The sequence below is a fragment of the Paralichthys olivaceus genome, chromosome 17, assembly GCF_024713975.1.
Source record: "Paralichthys olivaceus isolate ysfri-2021 chromosome 17, ASM2471397v2, whole genome shotgun sequence".
Lineage (NCBI taxonomy): Eukaryota > Metazoa > Chordata > Actinopteri > Pleuronectiformes > Paralichthyidae > Paralichthys > Paralichthys olivaceus.
Window position 1 is genome coordinate 19,095,044 of NC_091109.1, and position 22,548 is coordinate 19,117,591.

The window sequence follows — 22,548 nt, forward strand, 5'->3', positions numbered from 1 at the left end:
GCACCTTTAGTTCCCCAAATGTTTACAGCTTCTCCTCACAACCTCTTGAATATATTCATGTAAGGGTAGTCGATATAAAGCCGGCACCAATCCACATTTCTTTTTGCTCAAACCGAAGAAACTTGGTAAAAACTTTTAATGGAAAGCTACGTCACTTTGTCTGAAGCCTGGAGCTGAACTCTAACCATCAGCCTCAGATGCTTTCACTTTGCTCCAACTCCACAAAACCAGGTATTTTGACATCCTGGAGGAAAAAGAAAATCGTTTCCCTTCCTTCTTCCTCTTCCTGTCATGAGGAGAGGTGAGCTCCTTCACACCTCCTGCAAAAGGCCCGGGGGTGCGATGTTCTGAGATTGTTGTGTTTCTGTTCACACACTGTGCAGCTTTACTCACACCAGGTTCTACAAGTTCCCTTCAGCGCTGCACACTGCTCATTACAAGTGAAGTTTTTCTTCCATATCTCAGGTTTGACGGCCCCTATGGTACTGGGTATCGCCTGGATGCAGAATTGAATGCCTCTAAATACCGTCTCCCTCTGCATTGCTCTTTTTGATTCAGACATCATGGGAATCTATAAGATCAGCGAGGTCAACTTGGTGAATTTCTTGCAGGAGATGCTTTTTAAGGATACGCATCGACTTTGGGTAATCGATACCTTTTCACATGCAGCGCATGGCACCTACGCTGCCTCTTTCTATCTGCATCTTGTTTTTATGTATTAGGAGGACGGCCGCATTTGCCCGTTCTCTTCCTGCATTAACGAGCTCGGGGAGAAAAATAGGCAGATTTATGGTCAAAAGGCAGCGAGTAAAGCCAAGAGTGACGGGGGAGGGAGGGGGGGGGGAGTTAACACAGAGGCTGTTAGCAGCGGGAAATGGAAAGTTTGAGCCCGAAGAGTAAAAAAAAAACAGAGCGACTGTTTGACTCATGGTTTGACTCCATTATGTTTTGTAAGAGAGAGTGCATTGTGCTGCTGTAGACTCTCTGAAAACCCAAACTCAGTTAATCATTGTTGAAGAGGCACAAAAGGCCGGGGAAGGTGGGGGGCGTGGCTGCATTGTCAGCAGGAGGCCGGGCCGAGTGTGTTTAGTGTGTGTGTGTGTGTGTGTGTGCATTTGTGTGTGTTGTGGTCCCACAGAGGCAAACCCTGCGAGGGCCGCTTGGCAGGATGGCTGACACTTGACCTCGCTGCTCCCGTCCTTTCTGTCTATTCACGCCGCCTGCTCGCCATTATGAAGTAAAATTAGCTCCTTGTTCTTTGCTCACAAGCTCCCGGGCCTCCCCTCTCAGCTCCGCCCCTCGAAAGGTCACAGCTTGCACCCGAGCATTTTGCTCCATTTTGTCGTGCTTAATGAGGTGACATGCCACGTAATTGTGCTGGCAAAACATTTCACACATCTTTCTCCTGCTAATCTTATGGCATTTCACTTGTTAAAAGGAAAAGCAGCTGGCGTTTGCCACACAGGCGGGATGGAGGGGATGGGATGATGAAGGGATGAGGAGCGAGGCGGAGGGTAGACGAGCAATCATATGAAAAAGCTTTGCCAGACTTAAGGCGAGGAGGTATTTTCCCACTGGGCTGGAACATTCTTCCCAGATGAAAATCTGTCTTTGTATTCACAGAGAAAATAACACAATTTAAAATCGGTATTTTGAAAAACAAAGGGTTTTTTTGTTTGTTTTTGAAAAGCCGAACCTTGGAGGAAATGTGTTGGCAGAGAGTGAGGAAGAAATTGAGTGACGGGGAAGGAGACGGTGATTGTCAGGGGGGGAGCAGCTGTTACGACAAAATGATGGGCCATATTGTTATATCATGTTACTCCGAGTCCACCTGCTGCTCCATTTAACTGGGATCTGACAACAGACTTTATCAAACTGCTTCTGCATGAGAGAGACGGATGTTTCCTTCCAACAGAGGAAAACAAACTGCAGGACGGCTGACCGAGCGCCACCGGGCCGAGTCCGAATATATCATCAACTGCACCCGTTCAAATGTATCAGACACCCAAAGAACATAAAAAAACATAAAAGGAACTCGGTACATTCGACTATAATACTTTTTCAAACTTGTATATTTGTATGGTACAGTCTGAAATGTAGGAAACTTGGACAAAAAGTTTAGTTTAGTTTGAATGCAATCAACAATTATGCATTTGAGAAGCAAAAGGACATATCACATGATTGATTGGTTTGGAGCCAGAAGAGAAATAAGGAACTTGTTGTGAACTCTAAACATTAGCTCATTTTGACTTGTTGAATATCAAGGTTGGCTGCTGATGAGATGGTAAATTCAAACCTTTCAGATTTCGGCTGCTGAAGTCACCTTGGCCTTAATGAAATTGCAATTGCAATAAAACATTTCCGTTGGTTTTATAGAGCTAACGATTGAAAGGTTGATTGTTTAATCAGGAAAATAAGCATTAGTTCCTTCATGGTGATCAGGAGCCTCACCCAGACCAAACTCCCATTTTCTGAGCGAGGTCACCAGGGGCCAACTCAGTGTGTGGTACATTAGTACGGGTCGGCCCTGTTTAAGTGCTATGTGGAGCATTATTAAGTGTTAATTTCACAGTGGCCATGTCTATGCTCCGCTCACCTCAGCTCTAAAAAGAGGCCTCCCAGACTGTGGAAAAGGTCCTTTTAAAAACTGGGTGGACCCGTGAAAAAGTGAACCACCCACCCCGGCAGTGCAAAACGTCACGGCCAATTTGTTAACCACAATTGATTTTGCATGGTGGAAGGCGAAGCCACGGCAGAGGCTCTGGATATCTCGGGCCCGGGCGATGGGGCCGTAATAGATGCACTTTTTCTTAAGAAGCAGAAGCCGCGGTTTGAGAAAACAGCTTTCAATAAGTCGAGCACAATAAAGTGAGCGGGGGCTCTTGCAAAATGTAGAAGGGTTTTCTTAAACACAGAAAGTAGTTTCACTTTCTGAAGAGAGGGCTGAGGGTGACGAGCTGCATTCCTCGACGCAGCGTGGATTTAAAAAAATGTCTGAATGCTAATGTTTATTTACATAATTAAATTCAGACTCTGCTGCTACACTAACTTTTAATAAACAAGCCGACCCAGCAGAATGGCTGCCGGTGTGTGTTTTATGTGTGTGTGTGTGTATGCAGGCTGAATGAAATGACCAGGTCTGCTTTCTAAAAGCAAAGGGTCTGTATACTATCATCGCCTGCAGCAAGGACCCAGTTTCCTCAGCCGGCTCACAGGGAGAGATGGCAGCCTTCAAAGTCGGAGCCGGGCAGAGGGAGGTGTGTATTCTAGCTGAACTCTCTCAAGATCACACAGTTGTTTGTGCATGTGTATGTATATGAGTTCTCTGTGGATGCACTGTATGCCCGCGTGTGAGTCAGGCTGCTACCCTCTACTCGTCCTCACTCCTCTAACCCCGCCGCCCCCAGGACATGGCGCTGGCATGGGGCAAGTCTTTGAACCTGCCTTTGCCGTGCTCTCTAATTGTGGGAAGCTCCCCCGGCCTCGATCTGTGCAGCTGTGCGCGACGCCACCGCTGCGCCGCGACGAGCGACTCCCTCCCTGTGGCTCGTTTAGCCACTGTAAGGTGCTTTTAATTACTCCCCTCTCTAGATGCCTTTGTGTGCCGACTGAGCTTCTGAAGTTTCTGCTATTTCTGCAACCGACAATAACGCAGACAGAAACATTTATTAATCTATTTCTCATTTTATCCCTCCTCCACTTCTTGTCTTTTTCATCCTGCGCTACATCTGTGTTGTTGTGTCATTTGAAGGTAATATTAGTTTTCCCTCAGTCTTTTCTCTTCTCCTCTCCTCCCCTCCCCAGTGCACATTTAGTTCATTCATTGCTTGGTGGAGCCATAAAAGGAGCCTTGTCATTTATGGAGAAATTAAATCACACAAACTGGCATTCATCCCAGGCACTGGTGCATGGAAATGATGTCACCATGCATAAACGTCACCCGGAAAAATGTGCAATCAGTGTTACTCTGTTGCAAATTAAATGGTGGCGTCTTGAGGACAGATCCTTTCAAATTAATATTGAACTCATGATCTCTTTTGAAATCTGGGAGTTTTGTTCTGTGGAGAATCTCCTGAACAGTTTTCATTCACCACGTGGCTGCAGCTCCTCTGCATCAGACCACTTCCTGTGTCGGGGTATGAGATTAACTCAGGATCCTTCACCTCCTCTTGTTGACACTGACGATGACAAGAAAAACCCTTAAAGGGTGCACACGCCAATCGTGAGTCTTCCAGGTGATGGATTCATATTTTTCTCTATGAAAGCCATTAAGCTGTCTTCAGCCTGAGAAACCTTGAGTGTGAGAGAGGAGGTCTGAATGCCAAACAGAAGTCCGTAAAAAGCAGAGAGGCATTCCTCTCCTTCAGCATGACTTGTTTGAAGTAACGACAGTGCAGACGTGCTGAGAATTGGAGCCACGCTTTGAACCTATGCTCGTGTTCGTAAAAGTTTTTTAATGTGCCACCAAATCCCCCCCACCTCCCGTCTGAGGCGAGGCTCTCTGAATAGTCACTGCGACCTAGTTTTTGACAGCCAGAAAAACAATATATATATATATATTGCTTTCTGCAAACATTGTTTAACAATTAACACACACACACACACAGAAAGAAATGGTCGCTCAGGTGCAGAGGTGATACAGAGCTCCCACATCGTGTTTTTAATCTCTGAACTCTTCATCTCCACCGAGTTTACAGCTGACAAATCCCCAAATCCTCCTTAAATCAGCTGCACCGTTCCCTGTTTACAGCCCGAAAGTATTAATCTCACCGCTGTGTTTCAAAACATGACCGCAGTAAGTCAAGGATTATTATTTTTTTCCACCTTACCTTATTCCTTTTCAACTCTTCTCCTTTCTCAGTCCTTCCTCTGTGAAAAAGTCTTGTTTTTCTTCTTATCTCTTTGTTCTTCTTTTCCCTGCACGCTTGCTAAATTTCCCTTTTAAAAGTTGTGAGAGCTACTGCCTGCAGTGCATCAGCTTCCCTAAAGTCACCTTGAGTCCACGGTGTGTCTCCCTCTCTCTCTCTGTCCTCTTTGTAAAGTTTCTCCTCTCTCCATCTATCGCAGTATAAATATATACATCTTCTCTATATATACATGTCTTCTCTGGCTGCCTCTGTTCAGTCACTGCTGTGTTCTGCTTCTCATAACTCGTCTGCACACTCTCATGCCTCGTGTTGCCCTTCTGGGGACCCAATCAGACTAAAGGACCAATTGTCCCTCTCTTAACAATCAGTGGGACAGCCCCCCCCCAGCTCTAGTGTAATCCAGCAATCTGCAACCTCCGGCATGGGAAGGAGCAGTGGACGGAGAAGAGGAGGAGGAGAAGGAGGAGGGAGGAAGAGTCATAGGGGAGTAGATTGACAGCAGGATGGGGTGAAATTGTAGTGGGGGCTGGGGGCAGTGAAATCAGGAATGGAAGGCATGGAGGAATGAGAAGTCGGAGACATGAGGTGGTAGAGATAGTGAGCATGGGAGGAAAATGCTCCTGCACAAACCACAAAGGCAACTCATTTCATGTCGAGGTATTTGCAATTGAATAAAGTGACCAGCAAGGTGGGGGGAGAACTCGGAGCGTGTGCAGAGATTGCCAGGGGGGGGTGCAGGGTCCTTGGATCGCTGGACCAGTGAAGAAGAAAACGCAAAAGAGGACGGGGAAGAGAAGAAAATCCACCTTCCCTCTCATGCCGGCGAAGTTGCCCTAATGCATTTTAATGAGCCGGTGTTGTACACCGCTGGATCTGTGGAGGGATTTATGGGCACAGAAGATGAAGCTTTAAAGTGTATTATATTCCACTGCTTGCCCAGTCAGAGTCAAAGCAATTAGTTTCCCAAATTGGCAAAAAGATTCTGAAAAATTAGGTGCCCGCCAATACACACAAAAAGCGCAACGATAGATTAGTCATGGTCACGGAGATCTGATCCCTGTTTAGCACGGAGCGAGAAAATAGCAGTTTCATTTAAGCAATCATGGAATTAATGCAGCAAAAAGAGGTTTTCAGAGTTGAGTCCTCAGGAGTCGAAGGACTGGGAAAATGAAATCATGTTGGAGATGTTCTCAACCATGTTTAAACAGAAATGAGAATATATTACAGTAACAAGAAGTGTTCTAGCCTGCTGCTCGGCTTCTCAGGATTTTTTCTTGCATCGTCTCAGCTGTTTCCATATTACATTTATAGTTGGAATAAAATGATGGAGCTGCAGATATGAGGTAGCAAAGTTTTGAAATTCTCCACTATTCATAGCCCAATGGGGCAAATTTGCTCTTTTTTCCCCACTCGACAGCCCTTTGACTCTCCTTAATCTTCCTGACAGAGTAATTTGGTGTGTTGTACGGCTCTAAAAATACAGATGAAGGCTGGTGTCACCCACCGAGCCAGATGGTCAAAAGGTTGTACTTCTCTATCGGTTCAATATGTTTTTTCTTTCTGCCTCTCTGTCCCTTTCAATATGTCTTCTTTCTCATTTGGCAGGTCATTCTTCTTCACCACTGGCCCACCCTCCCCTCGCCGCTGCCCTCCCCTCCGTCTTTGTCTCTTTGAAGACCTGACTGGTTAGCGCCCCAGCCAATCTGTCAGCGGATGCTTGACTGGACCCCCAGAAAAAAAAAAAAGGCCGGGGCTCTTTCTTTGTTGGGGCGGGCCAGAGAGATGGTGGCATTCAGACCCATTGAACAGCCCCTTCCATCACTGTGGCAGGGCACAGGATAGTAATTGGCAGAACAAATTGAACCTATAGGGCTTATGGATGGGCCTCAGTCTGTTTTAAAAGTCTGTTATAGTGGTAGACGTCTGGAAAACAAGTCCCTTCGGGTCCCTTCACAAAGGCCCAGATCCGCCGTAGAAATAGATTGGATACAGTTATGTTCTGCATGTTGCCGGACTTTGGTTCAGCGGTAACATGTAGGATGTGACTCGGACACGGTGCTTTCACGGATCTGATCCAGTACGCCTACTCTTAAGGTTTAGGTTTGTAATGGCCATGTCTGGACTGTCACCTCAGGGTACCTTTAAGTCAGACTCGTGACAGCCTCATCAGGTCTTTCATTAGGAAGCAGATTTCATGGCTGTTGGAGTTGCGTATCCTCTCTGGACAAGGATCATCTCCATTACAACTTCATTAACCAGTCTCCCATTATTGTCGTGTTAACCCCTAACATTTACATTTCAGTCTGTTGGTATCAGTCGACACATGGGCAGAGTTACAGATGGGAAACATACAGACAAAGAATAAGTTAGTTGATTCTAAATGTTTTTAAATGTGCTGCACAAATAAAGTTGACTTGAATCTACATAACAAATTAAAAGATCATTTTTATAAAATGTTATTTTTGCTAATTTGTGCAACTCAACGACCCAGTATAAAAAAAACTAAACAAGTCAGTCACTATTCATTGCAATGGCTTGTGGGAGCTGTGATTTTACAATCAACAAGTGAGTTCTGGGTAATGGTACATTCCTATGCTACTAGTTTCTAGTTGGTGTCGCGGTTTTTCTTGTTTTTACGAAAGACTCATTTTCTCAGAACTAGACTTCTATAGAATGTGACCTCTTTTAAAACGATTGGAGTCGCCCTCTGCTGGTTATTCGAGATAATGCAGGTTTCAGGCACTTCAGTGTTGGCTTCACTATCTGGACCTGGAGTCTACATCCATTTTATTATGTTGCATGAGTTATAGAAACTAATTGAACAGTCCTGGGCGTGAAGTCATGACTTCATCTCTTTATGACCTAAGTTTCAAATGAAGCCCTCCGTCTTGATAAAAACACCAACTTTTATCTTGTGTGTATCACTACCTGAGCTAACAGCCACTAATCAGAGGGCACATTTCACAGAACCTGGTACCAGAGAAAAAAGAGAATCCTCAACTAAACAAACACTGTAAGTGAAATAAGTTTTTAATAGTGTGGTGCATCTGGCAATTAAAAGTAATGACAACCGATACTGTACGTGCACCAGACTTGATGAAAAGCACAGCCCAGGGATTAACCCAACTTGTCGACTCCCTTTCTTTACGCTCACTTATCGTGTTGCAGCCGTCAGATGGAATAACCTAAACAAATTCAGCCAGTCTCATTCAATGTATTACTTCGCTGCCACCACCACCAATAGGGGAAAGCATGAAAGGGGGCTAGGTTTCAGAAGAACGAGATGAGAGAGAGCGCCAGAGAGAGGGAGCAAAGCCTCCATGTCATCTAAGATAAGACGAGCTGCTCTCTTCCCTTCTGCCCAAGATTAAAAATGGCATGGAGCAGAACAAGCCTGAGTACAAAGAGCTCTTCTGTGTCTTTGGGGGTGCGGTGCAGTCAAGCCTTTTCATGTCTGATTTTGGCTACAGGTCGAAACAAAGGGAAATTAGTGGAGGAAGTCCTCACGTCTTTGTTGGGGGAGATGCACGAGCGAGGATTTGTACACACGAGCCGAGTTCACAACTGAGGCAGTAACCTTTACAGTAATTGGTGGAAAAAAATAAGATGTTTGGCCTTAATTGTGAGACATCAGAATCAGCACCGGGTCGAAAGTGAACCGTGACATTAACTGCCTGCCTGGCATCATCTGGCTTCCTGCTCTGTGTCTTTCAAGATCCCCCCTTTTTTCCTGGTGACCTTTTCACCGTTTCCCCCTCTTGTGTCTGAGCTGCGCTACCTCGGCAGGGTATTGACTTTCACTCCGCTGTGTTAAACTTTGCCATCCATGTGTGGCTTGCTGCCGAGCCTCCGCTGTGACAAGAGGCGGCATTCAGTTTGGGATAAAAGGCTCCCCGGGCTGTTTGATGCGTATTCCAGCGGGGAGAGGCAGGGACTTGGCCTTGATGAGCTGACAGAAGCTGAGGAGACGTGGGGCCTCGGAGCAGCAGGACCACAAAACCCCAGGAACAGCGTGCCTTGCTCTGATATTTACCCCTCCCTGTTCTGTCACTCCCTATAACCCCTACTCTCTGCTCCGTCCCTGCGACCCTGTCACTGCCACTGAACCTGACATGAAAGACTAGAGTAACTTCTGAAGTAGAAATTAAGGGCGGCGGCGGCGGGGGGGGCACATACGTTGTGACTCATGTAAGAAACAAACACAAATGCACGCACAACATGAAATTCTTTAATTATGAATGTATTCTGTCTGCAATGTTATTCCTGCTAAATTATTTACATGGAGCCAACTAAAATGAGTGGGGAGAGAAGAAAGGAAAACATGTTTCTCCAAATGAAAAATAACGTCCCTTTCCAGAGTATTTTGACTCACTTAGTTGCAGCATCTGGGAAGTTTTTTTTTTTTTTTTAAACGTGAGCACAAAAAACTGAACTTAATTAACCTAAACTAATCTAACGCACACTTTATCTTTGGTTCAAAAGGGCTCATGCCCTGGTAGAAGGAGCACGCGTCTCGTATCAGCAGGTTTTGACGGAGACTATCTCCCTACCCCCACTTCCCAGAGTCAATAGAATAACAAGTGTGCACGCTCCATTACACATTTGGTATGCGGGGGGTGTATGCACAGGGAGCCACGTCGAACCAGAAACAAACACACACAGGATAAATGTCTCTTTGATGATTTCTGTGTGTTTGTACTTCCACACTGATCCAGTGATCAGAGGAAGAAATAGTTCAGAGGGGGTTTAAACAACACCGACCGCCGCTCTCCCTCCACCTCCAAACAAACCTGGCTTATCACAACGGAAAAAACTGCTGCTTCCTTTCAAATCAACGTGGGTGAAAAGTTTCCTTTTCCTTCCACATAAACATTATACATCTAACAACAGCAGCAGGAGGAGACCAGGATTTATATTTTTTCCCATCATCTTCTTCTAAGAACTTGTCCAGTGCTGTAGATTAAGCTGCTGCCTAATCTTGGCCGACTGCTCGTGCATGGAAAAAATCAATTAGGAAAGTTATGCAGTTCTCCCTTAAACCTGGAGTCTTGCTCCCAAGGTCGATGACAACACTCACATTGTGCGAGGGAAGATGAGTTTTATTTTCTGTCACCTGGCAACTAAAAGCTTAAAAAGTACCCGTTCATCTCGGGAGGTTCTAGGTCCACAAAACCTTTGCTTTGCTGGTTTTATTCTTATAAACACACAATCAGTGGAGTCAGGGAGGCCAATGAACCCTTTTACCACAGACCATGACTTTCTGCTCCGTGCACACACAGTGATTAGTCTGAAGATTCCCCTGTGACGAGGTGCAGCCCAATAAAAGGTGCATGTGTTTGTGGTTTTGCGACCATGAATGTCTGCAGCATTTTTAAAGTAATCAATAAAAAAAATGCTGAAATTTCAGGCAAAACAAATATCACCATTATTGAGGAGGATTTATTATTTTGGCATCATTTATTTTCAAATTTGATGACAATTTGTCCGACAGATGTTTGAGTCTGAATTATAGACTTTTCATAAAAACCTGAGTTCTCTCTCTGACCAGCAGGGGGTGACTCCATTGGTTGTTTCTATAGAAATGTTTGAGAAAATTACTTTAATTAATAGGTCAGTAAACATTTTATGGTCATAAGGTCTAATTCCAAGTCTTCTTCAAAACAACAAAAGGGCATGGACACTGTGATTGACAGCAAGTACCATTCAAAGTGTGCAGGTTGCAGCTGTCAGGCTCCACCCCCTGCTCCTCCAAATATGGTAACTTCTGGTTTTAAAACTCTAAGATGACGCTGGACAAGAAACCAAAGTTAAGGCTTCAAAACCACAGCTCACAAACCAAATGGGTGACATCACAGTGCGAGACACGTTGTCTGATCAACAAATCATTCTTTACTCTCCTTGCAAAACAATATCCTTTTTTATTCTATCCCAGATATTACGTAGATTCACATGGATAGAAATGCAGGTTGTCTTTTATTTATATGAGCAATGTGGACTCAACCCTTAGTCAAGTTCGAGTGGTGCAACTTTAAATCACATTTCTCACACACATTATGCCTATGAAGTTATTGTATTGATCTATAAAATCTATATCTTGTCAAATCCTGAAGTGACTGGATTATTACACTGTGATCGGAGAGTAAATGAAGCCGAGGGGAAAAAAAGAAATAACGGTTTAAGAGGCTACTTGGCTCCGAGGAAAATATGGCACCTGTTTTTCAGGCTGATTTAATAACGTTCCCTTAAAGCTTGGGTTGCAACCCAGGGGTTGGTGACAGACTGATCTGAAATCATTTCTAATGACTCCACCGCTCACTGCGTTCAGTCTTAAGGCGAAGCAGGAGTCTGTGCGGCTGAATCCATCATCAGTCACTTCTAAAAGAGAGTCATTTGTGTGCAGAATAGACGGACGCAGAAAGCAAAGGAGAATTTTAATACCTCATTTACAGAGCTGACAAAACTATCCCAAGAATGTGGAAACATTTGGTTTTGACAAAAGTTAAAGAAAGCAGATGAATCAAGTTGGAATTAATTGCCATCATCGCTGCTGGTGCCGCGTTTGAATTGGCTTTTGAAGATGTGACACTTCTGCAACTGATCTGGGCATTATGTGCTGGAAAGTTAAACCAGAATTCATTCCCTGTGCACAGAATGAGATAATACGACATCTCCGCATTCACAGAATTGACATCTGAACATTTTGTGCAGATTCTGGTATGGAGAGTCACATGAGACGCGTTCAGACGACAGCTGATGGGCTCTGAGGTTGCTTCGTGTGATTGTGGTTCACACGTCAAAAAATGGACAAAATCCCTTGTTCAATTAAATTTTGTCCAAGGACAATAGGAACCGACAGACTATGAAATCTATGAAATAAAAGCTTTTGGGAGCTCTTGAGATACGTCAAAAACACACTGAGAAATGTGAAGGACAACAGAACCCGTCAAAATTCTATAGGTGGTTGAACACGTGTGTCTAACAAATGAAGCGTCACGAATCTAAAATGTCTATAAATCGAATATGAGAACCTTAGAGACTCAGTGGAGGCAGATGAAGCTACTTTTTAAGTGCTCTGCTGCCAACTGAAGAAAAAGTTATCCCTGAAAAATCCGACTTTCTTTTGTAAGTAACCTGAACACACTGTGAAACACTGTGGTTCTTCAGCTCTGCCCACTGAGGTTTAACTTAATCAATGAGATTATTTCCACCTCCGGCGCAGCTCTGTCTCTGAGAAACGTTTGCAGCCAAAACTCAAATCTGCTCACAGGTTCAGTTCTCTCTGCAGCCGGCGTCTGTCCATCAACGGCCATGTGCGCTGTCAAAGTGCCCTTGAGCGAGACGCCAAATCCCAACCTGCTCATTCATGCAATATAAATCACTATGTGCACTGAAGGATTTGATTATCTCCATCGCCGATATTATGAGGCTGAAAACAAAAGAGAACTGGTTCCTGTCTCAGAGGTGCAAAGGGAGTTTTTAGCTGAGTGGATGTGAGGACGGCAGAACCTTAGCTAGCAGCCTTGTGTACAGAGCACGCCAGACTAAGCTTTGTGCCATAATGCCAGGCTGCGCGCCAGCGGAGATGTGAGGAGAAACAATTGACAGAGCTTTTGTTACATCTTTAATTACAGGCCTTGTATTTGTCTTGTTCACATGCAGGGCCTTAGGGAGAGGCAGCGCTCTCAGGCTGATCTGCTCTTGTTCCTGTGAAATGAAAGGCCTGACCTCACCCTCTTCTAACGTAACACATGGATGGAGAGAAGGTGTTGAATACTGGAGTGAGCTGCAGCTGATGATGATGATGATGATGATGATGGTGATAAGCGCCTGCTTCAGTGCGTTCTGCATGAAACAAACCCGCCATCCATCACGTGCACAGACTGAGAATGTCCTCCATGTCTGCGAGGCGTTAAGTGAACTTGGGAAGTGAGGATGTAAAAGGCGCTCGCTGCCCGCTGCTCAAACATACACGCCCACCTCCCCCTCTCTGAGCACAGATATGCCTGGCAGGTACAGGTATGGGCTCAGCTCTGCCGCCGCCAGTGAGATCAACCGTTGTGTCAAAGGAGATGATCCACAGCTAATATGCAGCTGTCTGACCCTATTACCTTTAGTGGCAGGGCCAGGCTGCTGCATCCCAGGAGAGCTCCCCCAGTCCTTCAGAAGCAATTTAGTCAAGCTTCACATCGCTCTGCATCTCCGCAGACGCTCACTGTATTCTGTTTCTGTTTGTACGTACATGTGGCCTCGACAGGGAGAAGCTGAGCGTATGGATTTGATCTATGTGTTCAGTCAAGTCTCATTAATGAGCTCATGTATGTGTTGCCCCTCGGCGCATCAACCCTCGTAAGAAGATGAGGATTTTTCTCTAGTGCTACGTTCATTAGCATCGGTGCTTGCAGGTGAGAACAAAATGTCCCTGCAATTTAACACGGAGATGCAGGAAGGGGTGAATGCAGGTGGACTACAGATGAAGGTGAGAAAAGGTAGTTAGCGAAAGGTTTGGATCAACCAAGCTGAATATCAATGGCACTATAAGCCTCTTTACTTCTCTGCTCTCTATGCAAACATTTCTTAAAATGAGGAATAACACTGGGACTCAAATTGATTTAATTTAAAAAACAACAGTTGCTAAAAAACAATATCTCTGTTAATGTAAATATTAAGTGTATCTCAGAGATAAATACTCAATGATACCAATCTGTAGTATAACTGGAGAAAGGAAACTATATGTTTTGTAGTTTGGCTGAACGAGCTGTTTTAAATGCTGTGTTCGTGAGCTCACTTGTCAAAAACAGGAAAATAAATTATCTAATTTAAGAAAGAAAAACAAATACACAGATATTCTTGGATGTATCTGTTTTTTTCAGTGATTCGTCTCTTTCTCTCTTTCCGTTGAGTCACTGACTCCCTTGTCTCTCCTCCTAGATCTCGTTACTGCTGGATCTTGTTACGCTGCCTTTTCACTGAGCCACGGTGAAAATTGGCGACACACAAAGAAGTATTGTCAGAAGTCCCACACTCGGTCCCTGTCAAGCTCTTATCCTGCCTGATGGAACACAAGGTGTCTGTGTCGAGATCTTGTTACGAGAGTTATGATCTATTCGTATACAGCCCGCGCTCTGATCTGCTCCTCAGGTAGAGTTTCTGCTGCTGGTGACGGATAAGTGGGTTTCTGCCTTTGAGCACAAGTAACCACATATTGAGCCGCGAGTCACCGACGTACTCAAGTGTCGCAACATAACAGACGTGTAGAATCAGATGTTAGGATACTTCTAAAAACAGAGAGGAGGAGGTTGTTATGGATTACGACAGCTCTTGGGCGGATTTTAAGAGTTTTACTTCGGTGTTATCCGTTTCTCACGGCAGCTCACACATGATCTGCATCAAACCTGTCTCAGCCAGAGTGTGACAGACACCTTGTTTTCCACTGATACCTGCACCTGAAGCATTCCCGTCTCTATTTCACATATGTTTGTAACTGTATGACTGTAAAATAGAGATGTGAGCTGTGTCAAAAGTCTGCGGCTGAAATTCAATGGTGCTGATAAATAACGTGGATGAGTTTAAATAGAGTTCAGCTGTTCACCCTTGAAATGACCAATTTATGCAAACAATGATTATTGTGCTTTTTTAAGTGATGAGAAAAAATGTTGACAAGATTTTTAGAAGACGAATTAATGTGATGCAAAAAACAGCCTGAAAATGATCTGTGAAGAATCAAGTGAATGTGTCATCAGGTTAAAAATAGTAAATTATTTTATGCACTAATTGTTGGACGGATGTAGAATCAATGTTGAGGCCAGAAGCAGCTGATTCAGCGAGTCAATCTGATTAATTCTCTGCTGATAAACTGGCAACCACTGAAGTCCCCTTGAGCAAGGCACTTTTCCCCTGTTGCTGCTTATAACAGGACGTTCTCTGCACATAGGACTCTATGAAACTCTGAAATGATTCACTCACTACACTCCTGGATCCTTGGTCAACTTGACCCTGCAAGTTGAAAGCTTTCACGTCTTCCCCTGACAATGAACCTTTTCTTGTGAAGCATTTACACATTCCTTAAACTCCCCTGGCACATGCTTTGAGGAAGGTTTGCAGATTATTGTACAATTCCACGACAGGAGAGGACTGTGTTCGCCAGGTATAAATGTTACTGTACACATTGAAAATCAAATGACTCAAGGACTTTGAACTAAAAAGAAGTGAATTATGCTTCACTGAGAATGAAAAGGATTTTGTAAACTCTTAATTTCATTTACAACTGGTCATCTAAAAGTATTTTTAAGGTCCTATAAGCAAACAGTCTTGTAATAAATAAAAAAACAAATACAATAGAAGGCGGTTAATAGCATTAAAAGCACAAAGACAGGGGGAGTACAGCGGAGGGTGGATGACAATAACAACAGCAGGTTAAGAATTAAAGCTAAAGGTGATTGGATAATTTCTAATTCGTTGGCTTTAGTATAATCTAACGCGGGCTCTGAGAGTAATAAGCAATTACTGTGTTTATCCCCACAACTCAGAGAGAACTAATCTGCACTCAACAGTCAGGGCCAAAAATAATGAAATTAATTACAAGCATTAAGGCAATGCAACTGCCAGAGAAAGGTAGAAATGTAATTATCCACACCGAGACAGAAACCTCTCTTTGTTTACCTTCACTCTCTGTCTCATTGTGTGTGTCTGACGACTATTCGCCCTTTTCTCGCTCCGTCTTTTAGTTCGTTCTTGATGAGCGACATCACCCACAGGAAAAAAAACACAGGAACCGTCTTTCTGCTCATGAAAAACGTCTGCATCATCTTTTTTAATTGTTTCGCTGGAAATTTCACATTAACTTCAAAAAACATCTTTAGAAACAAATCAAATATCGATATATTTTCATAATATCAACCATCATGCAGATATTTTTTAGTTTAGAAAAAAAATCAATTTATTAGACAAACTAAATGACTTGTTCATAATGAGATTATAATGCACTCTCCTCTGTGTGAGCTATGCTACATTGCACTTTTATGCGATAATCCGTCATCAGGTGCGGAGCAAATACATTTAAAAGTCTTATTTTAGCCGCACACAAAAAAGAAACCCGAACTCTTCCACTCCGAGTCGAGTGAGTTTTGAATGATATATGCGTTTTGATCAGTTGTGACATAAAATCAATGTTTCCAAGACGCAATTAGATTTTTATGTTTTCTTTTTCATCTAACTGCTCAATAATGTTGTTTTTCTTCTTAGTTTTTTTTTTTTTTTTATATCAAAACCAAAGTTTGTTGCTATTGAACCAACATAATAAGATTATTAAGAAATCAGCTTCAAAGAGCAGCGGTGAAAGTTTCATTGTGATTCCAGCAGCTGAACGCCGAACCTGCCGATTAGCCTTGTGTTGGCTAATGTGCTAACGGAACACGAGTTCATCTCACGTAGAGAATTAACTATTGTTCCGTTCCAGGTGAGTTTGTGTTTATCTGGTGAATCTAGGTCCAGCATTTAAACTCCTTTAATCTGGTTTTGAAAAAACTGAGGAAACATTTAGCTTACCTTTCCGACGGGTGTTCCAGCTAAAGTTAGCAGCTAGCCAACTAGACTCCTCGCAAGCTAACGTGCTTTAGCTGTGGCTCTTTAGCTGGTGAGTGATGCAGGTAACTTTAGCTGCTAGCCTACTAGTCATGACAGTGCACCTCTTCAAATGTAATTGTTGGTAATAAAGCACATTAGATGCCGTGTCGTTTTAAAGGAAAAAAATCTATTTTCAATTAGTAGAAAAAGTCTAATTGTGAACAGCTGTGAGCTAAATGTTGCTAGCATGCTTTAGCCAATGTGACAGGAAAGCTAGCTAACATGCTAATAAAAAGTTTCTCTTTTTGCCAGCAGACGTAGCATCGAGTCCTGATCCTGCCCGGCTACAACGTAAGTCAATATTACATCTTCGTTCAACTCTGGTCTCAACCAGTAACTGTCTCTTCAGGCTTGTCTTCGGTTCATCGTATATTTAGCGCTGCTGGTTTGTCTGAGCTTCTTTTCTTTCTTTGTTTCTCGCCGCTGGTGAAAACTGGTTTGATGAGAAGTGCGAGAGAGAAATATGAAGTCAGTGTGAAGCTAAACCAAAAAATAAAGAGTTGAATTGGGCTGAAAAGCTCCACAGAGATGCAAAGTTGGTGTTCACTCTGGGTTTATCAGCTGCAGGCAACCTCGTTACATGTGCTAATTATGATTCATTGTTAATTTAAAACATTATATTTTCATTATTCCTGATCAGTTCAGCTTTTAAAAATATATAAAGAAGATACTGAAATATCACAGATGCAACGTTCGGCCTGTAAAACCCCGAACGAACTAAAATCTTAATGCGAGTGTTGTCCGACTAGTGATCAGAGTCTCAGGGGTGACAAAGCTCAAATTACTGCCTTTTCTAAAAGTCACAAGTACTTAATTTGATTTGTCGTAGCTTGTTTGCCAGAGGCTTGTTGTTTTCCTCCTCGGTACCATTTACCACAACATCTCCAGCGGCGACTGTCCACTGTGGTCAGGGAACAGCGGGGAGGATAAACCTTCTCCTGTGTTACCGTCTCGTCCCTGGAGCGCAGGGCTTGGTTGTCATGGGAGACAGGATGTAGCGGCCTTGTGTTACAGTGGGCAGGAATTGTGCTTAAGCATGACTCTGCCTTCAACAGCTATTGTTCTCGTTCCTCACACCTTGCGCTGGTGGGAGACGAGCGCCTCGGGGAAGCGGATTCAGCTTTCACCGGTGCGCCAGTTCTCAGGGATATACTGCCTGTTCGGCCTGAAATGAACGTCTCCCACTCACAGTCACCGCTCACACTCTGCCTGCTCACTTTCTCCTTTTTGGCTCACAAAGAACAGGCACACAACACGTCGCAAATCACACACTCGTTTGATCTCTGCACATCTGCCTCCAGGCCGTGCGTGATCTTCACAGACAAACAACTAATTTTCCCCAGTGCATATTCCGCACCAGCCCGACAAGAAATCTGATGCTAACTCATTTTCTGAGGCTGCACCCCCCCCCCCCCCCTTCCCTGGTTTACATTGCTCTTCACACACTCTAAAGTACACATGCATATGTACATGTGTACATCTCTCCCCTGCCAGTAGTTTATTATTTTTCTGGTCTTACAGTTAATGATTCGAGGTAAAAGCGTAAATGCGACTCCCCATGAATAGATTTCTCCTATTATGTGCGTGAGCGAGTGAAAGTGTGTTTAATGGTGTGGCCTGCAGTGTGAGCAACCTTTTCCAACCACAGAATCAAATACAAGCTTGTCACTGAGCTCTGGATAAATGGAAAGAAAGGACGGGCTTTATTGAAAAGAAAGTGTGAATGCAGCTTCCTATTAACGTACAGCATCCTCACAGGAGAAAGAGCTCACTGCTGTTTTTTTTGCTTTTCTCTCAGAGGACATAGAGAGGAAGAGAGTGAGTGGGTGATTGAATTAATTATGTTTTATCACCTTTTAGCTGATTGAAGTCTACCTTACTCCCTTTAGACAGCTTGTATCTTTGCATCTTTGGCCGGCGCCAAATGGATCAGACCTGTCACCCGGTGCAGGCGCTGCCATCTCTGTTGTCAGAGACTTGGACTCGGAGATCTGCGCAGCGAGACTGCGTTGTCAGTTGGAGTCTCTGCTGCCTTTGTGTTGGGTTTTTTTTTTGTCTTCCGTTCTTCCCAGTAATTCATCTCCATCAAAAAAAAAAGTCCTGAGCCTCCAGCTCATAACAAACACAACGATGTATGGGAGTTGTGTCTGGAATTGTTCACAGAATGACGTTTCTCTCGCATAACTTAAACACAACAGGACTTTTAACAAGGGTTGCAGCTCATGTTTATGATCAATTGAATGTATAACCTATTTCGTCATTCATAAATCAATAACATGTTCAATGAAATACCTGTAAATCATATAAAAATATCCTCACAAGCTCTCTGAACCCAAAGTGCTGCCTTTTCACTTGCTCGGATTGAATATTCTCACCATTGAGAAGCTAAAAAAACCCAATATTTGATATTTTTACTCGATAAATAAAAAAATAATTAATTAAATATTGCATTAAGTGTTTTAGTCAAGTGAGTAATTGTTTCTGCATTACTTTTGACTCATAGCGGAATATAAAGTATAGATACATATATAGAAAGGCAAATACATTGAATATAAATAGATGCACAGCCAATAGTGGAGTGGAGCGAGGAAATTAATTCTTGATCTTGGAAACAGACGATCTAAGATTATGTCGACGTTTTCTGTTGCATCGTTCCATATTCATCAACATGAAGAACATTTATCAGTTTCTCTCTGCATGTGTTCTCTCGGTGCTGCGTTAAACACATGTCGAGACGAGGAAACTTCTACACGTCAATACGATCGATCGGCTGATGTTTCAGGCCCGGGATGAATTACACACCGCTCCCAATTGCAGACAATTAGCTAAACAGGCAGAGGATTGATCTACGAACACCAGAGAGACAGACGGAGGACTGTCCATGGAGGTGATGGCTGGAGAGTCAGAGATAGACAGAGGAGTGGGAGAAGTTATAGATGTGGGGGGGGGCAGTGGAGGGTGATGGGGAAGCAGGAAGACACCTAAGTAGCTGACATCCTTAATTCAGGTTGACACGTTCCAGGTCCTAAACAACAGAATTCCTCTGTGAGCTCCTGCAGTATATTGTTAGGGAGCTGGGTTCTGTATATGCTGCACAATGCAAAGCTGTTTCTCTCTTTGCATACAGCTCCTATGATTTGCGTTTTTCTGTCATTACCAATAGCATATGCTAATGCCAGAGGATGGAGTGCATTCACCTCGAGGAAGTAAAAGGTAGGCTTCCTAAAACTGCTCGACTTTATGGTGCAAAGGACGTTTCATGAGAAATGTTCGGAGAAAGATTGGAGATAGTAAAAAATGATGGCATCATTGCTTTGATAACATGGATGAAAAATCATGATTGAAAGCCGAGACTGCAAGCATTGATGGGACCTCGCTACCACAGCTGCACCCCCCCGGGTCGCTATTGCGCAGACTCCAGACTCGTCTCTCTTTTGTAGTTTATACCTTAAACTTACAAGGTCACTCAGTAAAGTCCATTGGAAGGAGAAACCTCCACCAGAGTCCAGGGGATGTAGTTAAAAGCTCCAGAAAAAAAACAGTAAGGGAATTTCCAAGAGATCATTTTTTTAAATCAAATGTTGCTATGAATACTGTGTACAAGACACTTTTACTATTAGTATGTATCTTGCAATTAAGACACTTCAACTTTTCTTTTAATGGTGCAGAAAACTTTGTTTTATATATATATATAACAAATTTATTTTTACTTGTTCAGAAAACCCTTTGGTATTATTTGTTGAGAGTCTAATGTTCAAAAGAAAGCAGCATAGCTGCTCCATCAGGACTGTGCTAACATGAGCAAACAACCCCACAACTGTTTTATTTTGATTCAGATTTTCCCAAATCCCGAGCGGCGCACTTCAAACCGGAGAGAGAACCAAAGACAAAACAACACAAACAGAAACCTCTCAATTAAACAACCAAAGCTGTTATAATCTGGGCCAAAAACGATCTGTCCATCCACACGCTGCACATGTTAAGAAGCCAACAGTGGATATTTGTTCTCAGGGCATTTTATAGAGCTGCTGTAGATTTTCCTCCAGTTTGTATTAAGTTTTCACCCTGAACTTTTCATTAAGAAACACACAAGCCACTAACCGCTGTTTAAAAGTCATCCTTCCCCTGAGGATGTTCTTCACACAGATTACTTGGTGCTGCCCATCTCACCACATCAGAGTGGCACTCATAATCATAGTGAAGCGATTCCTCCCAGGTATTATTATGACAATGACATTTGCCAATAGAAGGGCAGGCAGTCACAATAGATGTTTCTGTAGCAGTAAAAATGATTTATAGTAGCTCTCATAGAAATGATAATCCAGAGAGGGCATGTTAGCGAAGGTAGATAATAGCACCCGCGTGCACGGCTCCTCGCCAAGCCGGCGTGCCGCTCGGCCTTGACTGGCTCACAAACCCGGCTCCCTCGGATGACTGAGCCTGGCCTTCACAAAGTCTATTTCTCCCTCAGATAAACGCTGCCATAAATAAGAGTACAAAGCCAATCACCTCTCTGTTTAAAGAGACGTGCCACCTTCCCACACACGGGACCGTTTGTTTGTCGTAATCTCCCTGGTTTGGTCTGGGGCCGCTGGTCTGATACCGGGGCCCGGCCTGCCTGACTGATTGTTGGAGCCTGCTGCCTCTGTTTGCTGGGAGCCGCAGCCCAGGCTGTGGGTGGTATTTGCCATTTCAGGATTTTCTGCGCTGTAGACCAGATGGCCGTCAACCTCGTGTTGATCTTGGAGCGCCGTCTTGCCAAGGCCTGCTTCCCCCACAGCGTAATAAGAAGAATCGAGATGTTAAACATGCTCCCTGTCCTGAGCTCCTGGCTTCACTACACCGCAGAGGGATTATGTTTGTATCTGGCCGTGGCGGAGGACTGTGGTGTGGGCTGTAATAAAGCCCAGAGGGAACGAGGGCTGGCACAAAGCAGGGTTTCAACAAAATGACACAACTCAAACCCCAACGGGTGCCTTCTGCTTTCTACTCACTATCTCTACTTACTGCTAGTCCTTCACTGCTCGGCTCATGATTTAAACTTTAATCTAATTTCACTGCTTTGTTAGATAAGTTCTAAACATGTAACATCACAACAACTTAAAGGGTCATTCAGGGTTTTGTTTCTGAAGGCTTTGATAATGTCTGCTTCTGTCATGGAAAACAGTTTCATAGTGTTTCCCCCTGTCTTTACTGCAGCAACCAACCAGGGTGCAAATCAGTCATGCAGTCAAAAATAATACTCAATTGTCTGACCGGTGTTAGTCTGGAAAACAAGGTTGAATCCTTCAACACAATATAGATGGTTTAAAGATATAACTTCAACCAATGCGGAGAACTATGGATAAATATGAGGAACGCTGCTACATTGCTGGAACTCCTGCACCTTTGACCCCGTCATGTCAGCCATACACTCAAAACCTTCCCTCTGCCCCGACGAGTGTTGTGTCGCTGAGAGAAGGTTGTTAAACTAACAATCTGTAACTAAACACCTGCAAAAAAATGATAGCGAAGAGCTGTAGTGTCATCGGCCTCTTTAGCTCCTCCGCCGCTGTCCGACCACTTTCCCTCTTCATTTAATCCTCTGTCCACCTCCCTCTCCACTCACCCATATAATAACTGCATTCTTCATGTTGAAAAGAACAGGACACCATCTCCCCTCGCGAGGATCGCTGTTTCACTCTGCTCTGAATTAGACATGAGTACGCTGCTTTGCTTTCTGCCTCCAGTCCTTCACCTTAACCCCACATCCCATTGTCCAGCCTGCACCGAGCGCTTCTTATCACTCGCTGGGTGTAATTCACCATCATCTGCTACTGACAACCAGGCCCATGTGCGACCGTGGCCCTAATGTTGACCTGAACCTCTCCACGGCTACTTCCTATCCTGGAGAGGCTCTTTGTGCTTCTCCAATTCTGCCTCTAATCTATCAGGTAATGTGAGGCTGAATCCTCCATCTCCTGCCTCCCGTCATGTCTCATGTTAGCCTCTGTAAGTAGAAGGTGTGCGGAGACGGAGCTAGAGGATATTGGGTCTCAATCCTCTCTCAGCATGTCTG

The 22,548-nt window shown here is 43.9% G+C and overlaps 1 protein-coding gene and 1 long non-coding RNA gene across 4 annotated transcripts in view; one reads left to right on the top strand and one right to left on the bottom strand.

Annotated features, from left to right (window-relative positions):
* The window catches only part of LOC109643885 (cadherin-20-like), a 58,715-nt gene that overhangs the window by 18,076 nt on the left and 18,091 nt on the right, over positions 1–22,548 (bottom strand). Inside the window, exon 1 of one of the 3 annotated variants that reach the window (XM_069512432.1) lies at positions 16,413–16,671. The exons of 1 other annotated variant lie outside the window; for it this stretch is intronic. The gene's annotated coding sequence lies outside the window, so the exon portion shown is untranslated. Of the gene's footprint in view, positions 1–4,829; positions 5,200–16,412; positions 16,672–22,548 lie in introns of those variants that run through there. One more of the 3 variants, XM_069512431.1, reaches the window with a different exon arrangement.
* The window catches only part of LOC138405252 (uncharacterized), a 64,798-nt gene continuing 58,010 nt past the window's right edge, over positions 15,761–22,548 (top strand). The window contains exons 1-2 of the long non-coding RNA XR_011238940.1: positions 15,761–16,323; positions 16,746–16,781. This is a non-coding gene — a long non-coding RNA (uncharacterized lncRNA). The remainder of the gene's footprint in view (positions 16,324–16,745; positions 16,782–22,548) is intronic.